The sequence below is a fragment of the Papaver somniferum genome, chromosome 3 (genome assembly GCF_003573695.1).
Source record: "Papaver somniferum cultivar HN1 chromosome 3, ASM357369v1, whole genome shotgun sequence".
In the NCBI taxonomy this organism is placed as follows: domain Eukaryota; kingdom Viridiplantae; phylum Streptophyta; class Magnoliopsida; order Ranunculales; family Papaveraceae; genus Papaver; species Papaver somniferum.
In genome coordinates, this window is record NC_039360.1 from 206,978,704 (window position 1) to 206,991,436 (window position 12,733).

At 35.8% G+C, this 12,733-nt stretch overlaps 1 long non-coding RNA gene across 4 annotated transcripts; it reads right to left on the bottom strand.

The window, feature by feature from the left end:
* Positions 1-4,426: 4,426 nt before the first annotated feature.
* Positions 4,427-9,080, bottom strand: LOC113358517. 4 transcript variants are annotated; one of them, XR_003364611.1, is made up of 12 exons: positions 8,479-9,080; positions 8,192-8,363; positions 7,442-7,546; positions 7,095-7,136; positions 6,806-6,973; positions 6,664-6,724; positions 6,123-6,557; positions 5,834-6,007; positions 5,612-5,666; positions 5,281-5,320; positions 4,956-5,013; positions 4,427-4,784 (listed from the first exon to the last, which is right to left on the bottom strand). It is a non-coding gene; the product is annotated as an uncharacterized LOC113358517 (long non-coding RNA). The 4 variants fall into 4 exon arrangements; XR_003364610.1 differs by having other exon boundaries at positions 6,651-6,724; XR_003364613.1 differs by lacking the exon at positions 6,664-6,724.
* Between the last annotated feature and the right edge of the window lie 3,653 nt (positions 9,081-12,733).

Below are 12,733 nucleotides of genomic sequence, written 5' to 3' on the forward strand. Positions count from 1 at the left end.
CCTGGTCGAACTCGCAAGCGTTGTTATCTCAAGCTTGTTTGTCAATGTTAGTGATCAAAACTATAAGTCTTGATTTCTAGTTTACTTATAGTAATGTCTCGAACTAGGATAGGTTGTGTAGTTGAGCATTAAACTTCACGGCATTCATCAATTGAAGGCGAAGAACTACTAAGGAGAGCTTGTGGAACTTCATCAAAAAAAGGTATGTGGAGACTAAAACTCATCTATCACTTGGAAAGTCTATTTCTACTATATCTCCTATATTGAGACAAAAGACGTATTACTACATAGTATTCGATTATGCACATTTGAGATTTCAAGCTGAGTTTAACTCGCTTACATATTTCTCGAAATATGTGTTGGTAAGCTTTCGCTTCAACCAAGTTCATCTTATATTCTTGACTAAAGTAAAAAGATGATCATGTGAAAATTTCCGAGTAACATCTTACATGGTTTGTGTGATACAATCATTTGGTGTATACTTGGAATGTTTCGTTATGATTATTTCAATAACTTGAAAATTGATTTGATGTTAATAGTGCGTGAAAACGGCTATTGTCATCCTCTAAGAAAGTTTCAATGATTGAAATAAAGTTTAGAAATATTGGATTATGAACATAGTTTGCATTCTTGCATGTATGTGATCCATGACTAGAACTATAGTATGCATACCCGTATGCGTACTTGTAGTTGTGAAATTCCGTGTACCAAGTACACATACCGGTTCGCATACTTGCGTAAGGTATAGGTCCGGGAATTGCTGCTGGGTTTTGGAAGTGTACTAAGGTATGCATACCCGTTCGCATACTGGCGAACCCAAACTCAGACCGGCTACTTAGGTATGCGTACCCATATGCATGAATCGTTAAAGTTCTAAAATCGGTTTGCTCATGAACTAATACATTTATATATTAAGGAATGCATTCTTTGCAAACCGTGGCTATAATGTTCATGAATTGATTCGAGTGAATCAAACCGATTTTGCTTCAATTGTGTTCTTGTATACTTCTATGAGAATATAACAATTGAACAACTCTTTAACTAGTTTCATTTGAGTCATTTGAACTAGTTGCGGTTAAGATGAATAAGGTTGATATGAGAGTTTTCATATAGCTAACCTCGGCTAACTACTGTTGAGCCAACATGGTGTACACGTTTAGGTACGGTTACTCAAACCTAAATTAGGGGACATTTCATTTGTGTATAACAAGTTAAGTTCGATCTAACGGTTGAAAGATATTAGCTTGAGTCTAATTAGGTTTTCATCTAACGGTGAATATTGAATGCTTTGTTACCAGGGTAACTTAGATTGCAAACCCTGATTTGAAAAATATATAAAGGAGAACTCTTGCAACTGGGACACCTAATCCCCACACCTCCTATGTAATACTAGTTGCATAAGTTATAATCGATTCTCCTTTAACCTTAGGTTTTTCACGAAACCCTGTAGGTTAACGACTTAAAGGCTTCATTGGGATTGTGAAGCCAGACCCAACTATTTTCTTTGTAGTTGCGTGTTCTGATCTTACTTCTTCTATCGTGATTGAGTATTATATTTGCTAAGATTTGCTTGAGATTTATCTCTGATAGGTAAGATTAAAAGTAGTCACAAACATCTTCGTCTCATCGTTTGTGATTCCACAATATATTGTTTCGCTACCATACGATTTAAGATTATTGTGAGGTGATTGATAATACTAGGCTGTTCTTTGGGAATATAAGTCCGGTTTATCAATTGGTTCCTGTATACCTTGATTTATCAAAAGACGGAATAAAACTCGTAGGTATTTCTTTGGGAGACAAATTTATCTATTCCAATAGACTTTTCTGTGTGAGACAGATTTGTTTATCAATTCTTCGACTTTGGGTCGTAGAAACTCTTGGTTGTGGGTAAGATCAGCTAAGGGAATCAAGTGCGTAGTATCCTGCTTGGATCAGAGACGTAAGGAGCACAACTGTACCTTGAATCAGCGTGAGATTGATTAGGGTTCAACTACATTCTAGTCTGAAGTTCATTGGTAGTAGGCTAGTGTATATAGCGGCTTAATATAGTATGGTGTTCAAAGTTGGACTAGGTCCCGGGGTTTTTCGGCATTTGCGGTTTTACTCGTAAACAAAATTCTGGTGTCTGTGTTATTTCTCTTCCCCATATATTTTGTTATATAATAGAATATCACAGGTTGTGCGCTAAAATCAATCAATTAGATAATCCAACCTTTGGTTATTGATATAAATTGATTGACACTTGAACATTGGTATATGGTACCGTTCAAGTTATTTATCTTATTCAATCGGGCTCGCAGATTCCTATTTGCTGATTGCAGATTGAATTGAGAAATTGAGATATAAATTGTTTGATATACTTTTCTCTAGATTGAGTCTGACTGTCTAGTTGATTCTCTTGAAAGTATATTGGAGTTTGTCTATTCAGATTTCCGAACGAAATATTGGGTGTGGTTGTTAGACCCCCGCTTTCTCAGTGACTACTTTTTATCTTACCTATCGGAGATTAAATCTCGAGCAAATCTTAGAGAAGATATTACTCAATACAATAAAACAAAGTAAGATCAGAACACACAACTACAGTGAAAATAGTTGGATTTGGCTTCAGAATCCCATTGAAGTCTTTAAGTCGTTAACCTATAATGGTTTTAGGAAAAACCTAGGTTAAAGGAGAATCAACTCTACTCGCAATTAGTATCACACAGGAGGTGTGGGGATTAGGTTTCCCAATTGCTAGCGTTCTCCCTTATATAGTCTTCAAATCAGGGTTAGCAATCAATGTTACCTTGGTAATAAAGCATTCAATATTCAACATTGGATGAAAACCTGATTAGAGTCAAGCTAATATCTTTCAACTGTTAGATCGAAATTAGCTTGTTATACACAAATGAAATGTGACTTCATTTAGGTATGAGTAACCTTACCCAAATGTGTGCACATAGTTGGCTCAACAATAGTTAATCGAAGTTAGCCATATGAACATTTTCATATCAACTTTGTCCATCTTAATCACAACTAGTTCAAATGACTCATATGAAACTAGTTTTAGAGTTGTTTAATTGTTTATATTCTCATAGAAGTATACAAGACACAATTGAAGCAAAATCGATTTGGATGCCCTTGAATCAATTCATGAACATTATATCCACGGTTTGCAAAAGGTTGCATTCCATAATATATAAATGTATTTGTTCATGAACAAACCGATTTTAGAACTTAACTCACTCAAGTATGCAAACGGGTATGCATACTTAGAGTTCTGGACTTGGTATGGGTTCGCCAGTATGCGAACGGGTACACATACTGTCGTACGTGACCAAATTCAGTGGAATTCCCGGACTTGAACTTTTCAGCCGGTACGCATATGGGTATGCATACTAAGTTCCCGGACTTCAACTATCAAACCAGTACGCATACGGGTATGCATACTATGGTTCCCAGACTTTGAATAACTTGCAACAGTTAGCATACACGTACGCATGTTGTGCTATATCCAATCATTGTTTAATCGTTCTAAACTCCAGACTAATCATTGAAACATTCTTGGAAGATGGGAATAGATGTCTCACTCAAACTATTCGCTTCAAAGCAATTTTCAAGTGATTAATAGATCAATACAAAATATTCTGAGTCTACATCGAATTATTGTCTCACACAAATCATGTAAGATGTTACCAGGTGATTTTCACATGATTATATTTTGACTTTCGTCAAGAATATAAGATGAACTTGGTTAAAGAGAAAGCTTACTGTTAGAGCATATCTCGGTTGAACCCACCAAGCGTTGGTATGTCAAGTTTGGTTGTCATATTTTAGTGAATCAAAACTCAATTAAAGAGTCGATTGATTATATATTAGAGAAAACTTCGTATAGGTTAGGCTAGAAAGATTTGGATTACGAGACATACAAGTATTACTCGAAGACTGTGAAGAAGTAACAAGCTACATCGAAGACATCCACTACGCCAATTTTTGGGATTAGAAACAGAATTAAGCTGTTACGAATCGGTGTTGTAACGGCCATCACCTGTTTCAAAAGAGGGTATTACAATTTTTTCGCAACGACAGTGGAGCCGTCACAAATATTGGGTTGTATCGGCCTTAGAACATAGTATGGCCGTTACAAACTGACACGTGTATCAGCTGAGAACCATTACGAATTTTTCGTAACGGCAGTGTTGTAACTGATTCCAGCCATTAATACATGGCATATTAGCAACATGCTTTAGTCGTTACTACGTGTCAGGTTGAAACAGCTTAAAGCCATTACGTTTTTTTTTTGTAACAACAAAAAAATTACTGCCAGTCAACATTGACCTGTTCAAAATTAGTCAATAACGACCAATTTTGACCAGGTCAACTTTGACCGGCAGTTTATTTTCAGCCGGAAAATATTTTCATTCAATCTAACCAGATTCTATGATAACATCAACAAAACTTGTTCTATTTTATCATTCACCCAACCAAATTCTATGACATGTTCAACAAGTCATTGACTTAGAACTTTAAGAGAATTCCTACACACTCTTTTATATTAATTCAAGCACTTTAATACTTGGGATAATTCCTACGTTTGAGAGAATACAATATCCGTTTAGAAACTTAAATAGATAGCATATAACTATACAAGTAAACTAACAGACGTAGAACTCACATAACAGTCTTTGACTTCTCTTGCGTCCTGTTTGTCTCTCAAATCTGCAACACTTGTGAGTTATGCACTTGAACAAGGTCCTGGTTGTGAGCACCTTCTGCGAGGCAAGCAACCACCAACATCCGATCTACAAGGAAAATGAATTCGAACTATTCAAATAAACCCATGAAAACATGGGACTGGAAGTAACTTTCAGTTCGTCCGTAGGCAAAAATAAAGATGCCAATGTCATTCCTAGAGATGCAAGCCAGTGTAAATGCCACTAATGAAAGTAAATGAAGTATAAGCAGTGACTTACACAATATATTTCTTTTGTTTGTATTCAGACCTCCACTTTAATTTCTTGTTTTTTCTATCTGAAAAGACAAAAATTGACAAGTTATTTACGTAGGTAGCTGAAGAAGTATGATCCAAATTAACTTAAGAAAACTAAGTAATGGTCTGAGACAATTAGACACAGGTGCGAATATGCATAAATAAAAAAAGAAAACTCAGGAAAGATAGATTTGGGTAGAGCTCAAGAGTCATCCATATAAAATGTGCTAATGACCAACAAGGGTCCTTAAGTAGAGTTGGAAATTTAAATGTATCTTCTTATTGGACAGTAGGAAACATTAATGTACCTGCAAATGGTGCGACTTCACTTCCCCCTCCATCACAAATCTGAAAAAATAAATAGTCAAAAAGTAGAAGAAATAAGAAACCAAATTCATAAGACAATAACAAGAACACAAAGACAACTGAATCCAAACGGTTGGCAACCAGGAGTATATACATGTGTCAAATTATAGTCAACATCATACGAGTGTGATACCAAAATATGCACATAAGTGACAAGCAACACTTGCTTCGAAATCATAGGCCACATAATGATAACACAATTACCATGCAATATGACAATGTATCTTTATCAGGAGTATATAGATAATCTAACTCGAGCGAAGGAAAAATTACCTCCGTATACATGTGCCAGCTGCTCTTTGGCTTGAGGAACGTTGTTGGAACACCACTGCCAAATGCAAATATGTTATCTGGAACATGGTTACTAGAGCAAGCACTTTATTTGTCTTCCTAGGCTCTCCTAGATAAATACTCGCAAAATCGAATGATAGAAATAAATAAAGAAATGAAAATAAAAAAGGAAAGCAAAAAACCTTTCCATCTTTAAACACTTACAGATGCTTATCTTCCCTTCTTAAAGGCATCTCAAATTCTGAGGGAAGTCATAGAAACCTACTAAGTTCCTAAGTTCAGTTCATTCGAGAGAGCCCATATCCTTGGAAACTAAGTGAAGAGAGTTACAGTGAACTCAACCTCAACATGTTCTTTGTCTTTGTAAAGTCTTGTCACCTGAGTAGTGTATATCTCACAGATGAGTAAGTAAAGAAACATAAGTCGACATTTGACAATATTTTTGAACCTTCAGTAATGACTAAGAGCAGAAAGCACCGGAAAATATACTTACGCATAACATTAAGACCAGCAATGACTCCAGCACCTTTGTAGCTTGACGCTGAGAATCGTGGAAATATTGGAGCAGCTGCCAACTTTGATGAGGTGACCTTTTTCGTTTTATTTGTATTTATTCATCGATGATATGAATCCATGACATGGAGTGTTGGTTTGAGCTGATATTATATGAATATAGTTACATCGGTTTTGATGGTAGTTTACCAAATATGTTGTCAAGAGTTATTGCTAATGTGATTGTTTGGCTTTACAGATGCCAAGAATTTGATTGGTAAGTGATTCAGTGACACCACTGTCCAGTGTGATATCAAGCACTGGCCATTCAAGGTTTTATCTGGTCCAGCTGCTGAGGAACGCTTCCTGAATCTGCTTCATGTTCTCAGCCTGCTCATTAATCTCATCCATCGTCTTGTCTACATCATCAATGTTTCTGTAATACAGACGATTTGAGTAAGGACCCTCTTGAGTTCTGGACTGTCAAAACAGTAGGATATTATTCACAAAAGAAAGTTGAGATGCCTACTTGACAAACTCACATAGACAATAGTTATATCTGTATCTGTAACTGCACTCACATGCCGGAACTGACCAAAGCTCCTTCAGACATCAAATAAAACTTTAAGTCTAACAATCCAAATTCAGATACTCTACATAAGCATAAAAGTTTAGCATCTTTACTTGAAATAGTTGGAAACATCCTCCTTGGTAAATGTACTTTCAGCTGGAAAGGTCAAATAAATCTGTCTAGACCCAGAAACTATTGAATCAACATCATTCCTCTCGCCCCTGTAATCCATATATCTTGAGGCGTCTTCAGCCAAGACAACAGAGTATTGCCCATGAGGTCTGAGACTCCAATGAAAAGGAAACCCATAATTAACAACTTATAAAATATATCTCAATGCTAATTCAACTTTGAACAAAAGAAAGAAAGTAATATACTAAGTATTGAAATAGAAACATATACCGTAAGAGTTCATGATGATCGCAGTCCACAATGGACTCTGATCTGCATAAATACAACGAGTAGAAGGAAAATAAGATTGCCCAACGAGTAGAAGGAAAATAAGCATAAAAGTTAAACATGAAAATCCCCAACGAGTAGAACGAAAATAAGCGTAAAAGTTAAACATGATAGGTCTGCAAGACTAAACATAAGATTTCCCCGATAAATAGTGTATTAGTTAAACATGATAGGTAGTAAACTTAGCCGATTCAGTGACAATTGTAGGACTAATCCTTCGAAAAAGAGATTGATAATTGCGAGGAAGATAAACAAGATTGTTGTGGGGGAAAAGCCCATAAAGTATGTACCAGTGCAACATTTTCATAGATGCTCAATCCAGGAAGTTCCCTTAAACCACCAACAGCAGTCAAAGAAACTTCCCATTCTCCACCTTGAAAAACATTGCATTGAGCCTGCAATAATATACCAACCACAGATCCCTTAGTACTAAAAACTTTCAACAGCTCAACAATCAAAACATTCGGCTGACATGCCACGCCAGGCGTAGTACGCCTAACGTCAAATATGGATTTTGTAGCAACTTACGGGTGATGGTTTTTTTATGGCTTAGTAACAAATCATTCTTGGTTTAAGTAATACATGATTAGTGATAATACTAGTTAATGTGTGACTAGATTTTATATTGGCTTTTTTATGGCTTAGCAACAAACTATGCTTGGTTTGGGTAGAACATGATCAATGATAATACTAATGTGTGATAAAAAGTTATAATTATGTACTTCAGCTTATATTTGGTTAATAATACAGCAAGTCTAAAGTAGATTAATGACACCATTACATGTCCATATTTCTAGTGTGAGGTGTCTCTACAACTTGTTCTGGTAAGGTTGAAAACCATATTTTCAAAGCATTAGACTTAAATCAAAACGATACCAACTGCCCACTTATTTCACACAAAAAATCAAATTCATATTAACATATAAATGGATGTAACTGGAAAACATTAAAGGAATACCAATTTACCCACTTACTCGCAACAAATCAAATTTATATCAACATGATAATTGACGTCATCTGCAAAAACATATGATACACACCTACAAACAACAAGCCCACCAAGAAGCTTGTATCTGAGAGATTCAGTTTGAGCATTAATAGCACTTGAACCTATGTTAACTTTCTCAGCGTAAAGCTCAACGCTATTCTCAGGGAACTTGAACCTCCTTCGTACAACATATGTTAATTCTCTAATTTTGCTTCCTTTCTCACCTGCACACGTCCAAAATCCAACCAACCAACCCACAAATCAAATCCTTAATTTCAGATTTATACCAAAATATACAAACAAAAGTTGATAAGAGTTGCTAGAGTATTGACTTCATACCAGGAACATTTTGAGTTCTAGTAGCTCTGATGATGATTCATTTCTCATAGGAGTAACCCTAACTTCAACTCCAGAGTAACCGTTGTCAGCAAGCTCTCCAGCAAAGAATACTCCTCAGCAACAAATTGTAAATCAGAATCGACACGATTGATTTCAGCCTCAAAAAAATCACCAAAAAATCAGAAATAAATGAAACAGGAAGACGGATTGAAGGAGAATTTACCTTTCGTTTCTCACGAAAAACCAAAAACATCATTCAATAACAACTACAAATCGAAACCAAAACAGGAAGAAAACCCTAATTTAAACATATATTCTACGAAAATATCAAAACCCTAGTTTTAAAACATGAAATGAAGAAAACATATTAGGGGTTTTGATGTAAAATTGATAGAAATTAGGGCTTTTTCTTCTTCTATTTCTTCTGAAAAAATCAGATCGGTGGAGTGATTTGGAGATAACAGCGGTAGAGTGATTTGGATTTGGTTGTTTCTGATGGTGCTACTGATGGTGGTGGTAGTACAAAGGCGACGAACTTGAAGAGAGGTGGTTTTTCTTCCATGATCTGAAAAAGAATGAAGAATGAAAAAGATGGAGGTCGAGTGATAGAACTTGGGGTAAATAGAAATTGGAAAGAAAATGAGAAAAATTGATTCATCACGAAGGCATGGGAGGAAATATCCTCAAGTATTACTATCTTGGGTGGAAACACAATAGCACGCATGTGAATGACACACACACCAATTCCAAGTGTTACGACCCATGTGTGACCAAGCGTGTGATTGGCACGCCTAAAAAAATTTCGTATCTGTTACAAATTTTGAAAGATTCGTAACGGCTGCTTCCTGTTACAAAATTTTCGCAGCGACCATTTGTAACGGGAAATGCGTTACGACTTACTAATTCCAGAATTTGGTGTAGTGATCATCCTTCCTCTTGAGGTTAGTAATACTGTGACTTGAACTGTTTCATTCCTAACGTATCTTTCAAGTCGTGCTATATCGAAAACATAACTGCGAAGCTGTGAATGATTATACTCTAGTAGACGTAGTGTTAATGAATTAGAATACGAAGTATAACGCTCATCTTTTGAACTTCGTATATAAGACATCGACATAATCGTATGAATGATATTGTGATTATGTGTACGGGTAAAGGTGAAGATTTCATCCTAGGAAACAATGTTTCCATTTGTTTAAAGGAAGTACATTCATGAACTTGTTTTATGAATCGAAAGGGAAATCGCTAGGCTTATTGGTATTGTTATTCATTGCATATATTTGGATTACCAATATGTGTGAGTTAGTAGAACCCATCATAACTTGTTATGTATCTTGGTAAAACTAGTCACAATGCCTGACTTATGTATTGATATGACTTTTATTAGTGTAACCGATCATAAGTAATCACCTAAGATGGTATGATCGATATTTGTAATTGGTGTAACCGATCCTAGTAATTGGTATGACCAATCACAAAAGAGTTGTGTAATCGATCCTTGTAATTGGCGCAGCCGGTCCTGGTAATTGGTGTAACTGATCCTAGTGACTAGTGTAACCGATCACAAGTAATACCATGAGAATATGGTAATCGGTCCTGGTAATTGACGTAACCGATCCTGGTAACTGATGTAACCCATCCCAATAACCATATTCAGGTAGAAACGATCCTTGTGTTTGGTAGAACCGTAAACTCATGATTAGTGTATTGATATTTGATCAATCACATAGTTGTTCGTGGAAGACGGATGAACCAATTTTAAACTTGTTTGGAAGTGTGGTATAATCGGTTCCAAGATTGTAAATATGAAAAAGGATTTAAAAGAAAAAGATGTCGACATACTTTGAACATGTTTACTAACTTTTATCTTTTATTGTTCAAAGATATTCCTTAATAACTCAAGGAGATCCCGGACCGAAATAAATTAAGAATCTTTTAATTAAGGTTGTTAGTTTTATATGCTTTTAATTACCATCAATTAAATGCATATCTCTGGAAAATAAAAATTGGTAATGTGCATTTACTAATTGGAGATTTTCTAGTGAGATTTCGACAATATTGGACAGAGCATTTCTAGGAATTATGAAAACCGATTTGGGGAATTTATTGCATATCTTAAGAATAATTTCGTTTTGGAAATTCCTTGTGTCCAAACATCCTTGGTCTATGAATACCCAAGTTTGCATTTCGAGCAAACTATCCTAAGAGACAGCAAAACTACCTTGTTATGTTGTTACTGGTGGAGTCGTCTATTCAGAGAGGAAAGTAACCTAATTAGGCAAAATATCTTACGACCGCTCGTTTAAAGACTTCTGTGGGATCAAGAAGCTCTACGAGTACCGTTGGTGGGAAACTAGATAATTGCGGTTTTATTAGTTTTTGATTTGATTTGATTGACTAACGGTTGTTGAACTTTGATTGCACGTAATTTGTTTATTCTTGAGAATATTCTCTTCTGATATAAGATTCACTCAAACTAGATCGAAGTGTCGACGAGATATTTAGAAATGTTTGTAGATCTAAAGACGTCTTGTGATAATCCATTGTTAACAGAATCCGTTCTATGCGTGATTGATCACAAGAGATTCAAGTTGTGGTGTGCAGGTGTTTATTGAAAATTAAAGAACATTTGAAGACAAAGAAGATTTCTTATTGGTTTCATATCATTGGTGTGCACAAAACTTGATTGGCTGGGATCCAACTATAATCGGTTTATCCTTGATAGATTTGATTGATTAGTTGCATATATCGGCATCACTATATAGGTTATGATCATGAGACGATTCAATCTAATCGAATCATCTTTGTTTCAATTGTGTCTTGTGTAGTTACATAAGATCTCATAGCAATTGAACAACTCTTTAACTAGTTCATTTGAGTCAATTGAACTAGTTATGGTGAAGAAGAACAAGGTTAATATGAAATGCTTATATGGTTAACCTTTTGCGTTACTATGTTGAACCAACATACACGTACACGTTTGGGCATGGTTTTCACGAACCCAGTAAACGTCTACCCAAGTGTGTGTGACAAGCTAAGTTTTTGATCTAACAGTTGAGAAATATTAGCTTGAATCTAAATCAGGTTTTCATCTAACGGTGAATATGGATTGCTTTGTAACTAAGGCAAAACCCTGATTTGAAGGCTATATAAAGGAGACATCTAGCATTGTGCAAAACTAATCCCCATACGTCTGTGTGCTACTAGTGCGCCCTCTAGAGTCGATCTCCATTAACCTTTGATTTTCTTCTCTAAACTCAGGTTAACGACTTAAATACTTCATTGGGATTGTGAAGCCAGACCGATACTACTTTATCGTAGTTGTGTGATCTGATCTTGCATCTTCTATCGTACGAGTACAATCGATTGATTGGCTTGAGACCATGAGAGTTCTCCGATAGGCAAGATAAAGAAGTCACAAACATCTTTGTCTTACTTTTTGTGATTCCTCGACAATCCGCTTGTGTAGTCAGGAAGGATTGTAGAGAGGTGATTGATTAATCTACGCTGTTCTTCGGGAATATAAGATCGGATTATCAATTGGTTCCTGTTACCTTGATTTTATATCTAAAGACGGAACAAAACCTAGGGTTTATCTGTGGGAGACAGATTTATCCTTTTAAAGACTTTTCTGTATGAGACAGATCTGTTTATTATCAAGTCTGTGATTTTGGGTTACAACAACTCTTGGTTGTGGGTGAGATCAGCTAAGGGAATCAAGTGCACAGTATCCTGCTGGGATCCGAGGCGTAGGAGTACAACTGTACCTTGTATCAGTGGGAGATTGATAGGGGTTGTAGTTGCAGGAAATCCTACACTACACCCCTCATATGATTTCATTAATACTCAACTCATTTTTAGATTTACAATCTTAATTTTATTGATGAATCTTTGAATAATCTTACAAGAAAAGATAAAGGAATCAAGAATCACCTCTGCTCTAGACTTTCTCTCTCCTATTTCCTTGTTTCTTATTCAAAAAAGATCTCTCCTCCCCTTTACAATTGGACGACTATTTATAGGGAAATACATAGTGGATAACAGCTAATCTGTCCTTTATTTTCGGATATGGCTTGCGACATTATCGCAACCTTATAAATGTTAATCTCGCAAACTCTCTAATTTTCGCAAGACCATCAAATCTTTCTCATGATTTTAGCTGACGTCGTTTATTATATCATTTCTGAAATTGTTCTGCGACGTTGTTGTGTTGTGTTGTTGATAATTTCGCTGAGACATTATTGCTGCGAGATTC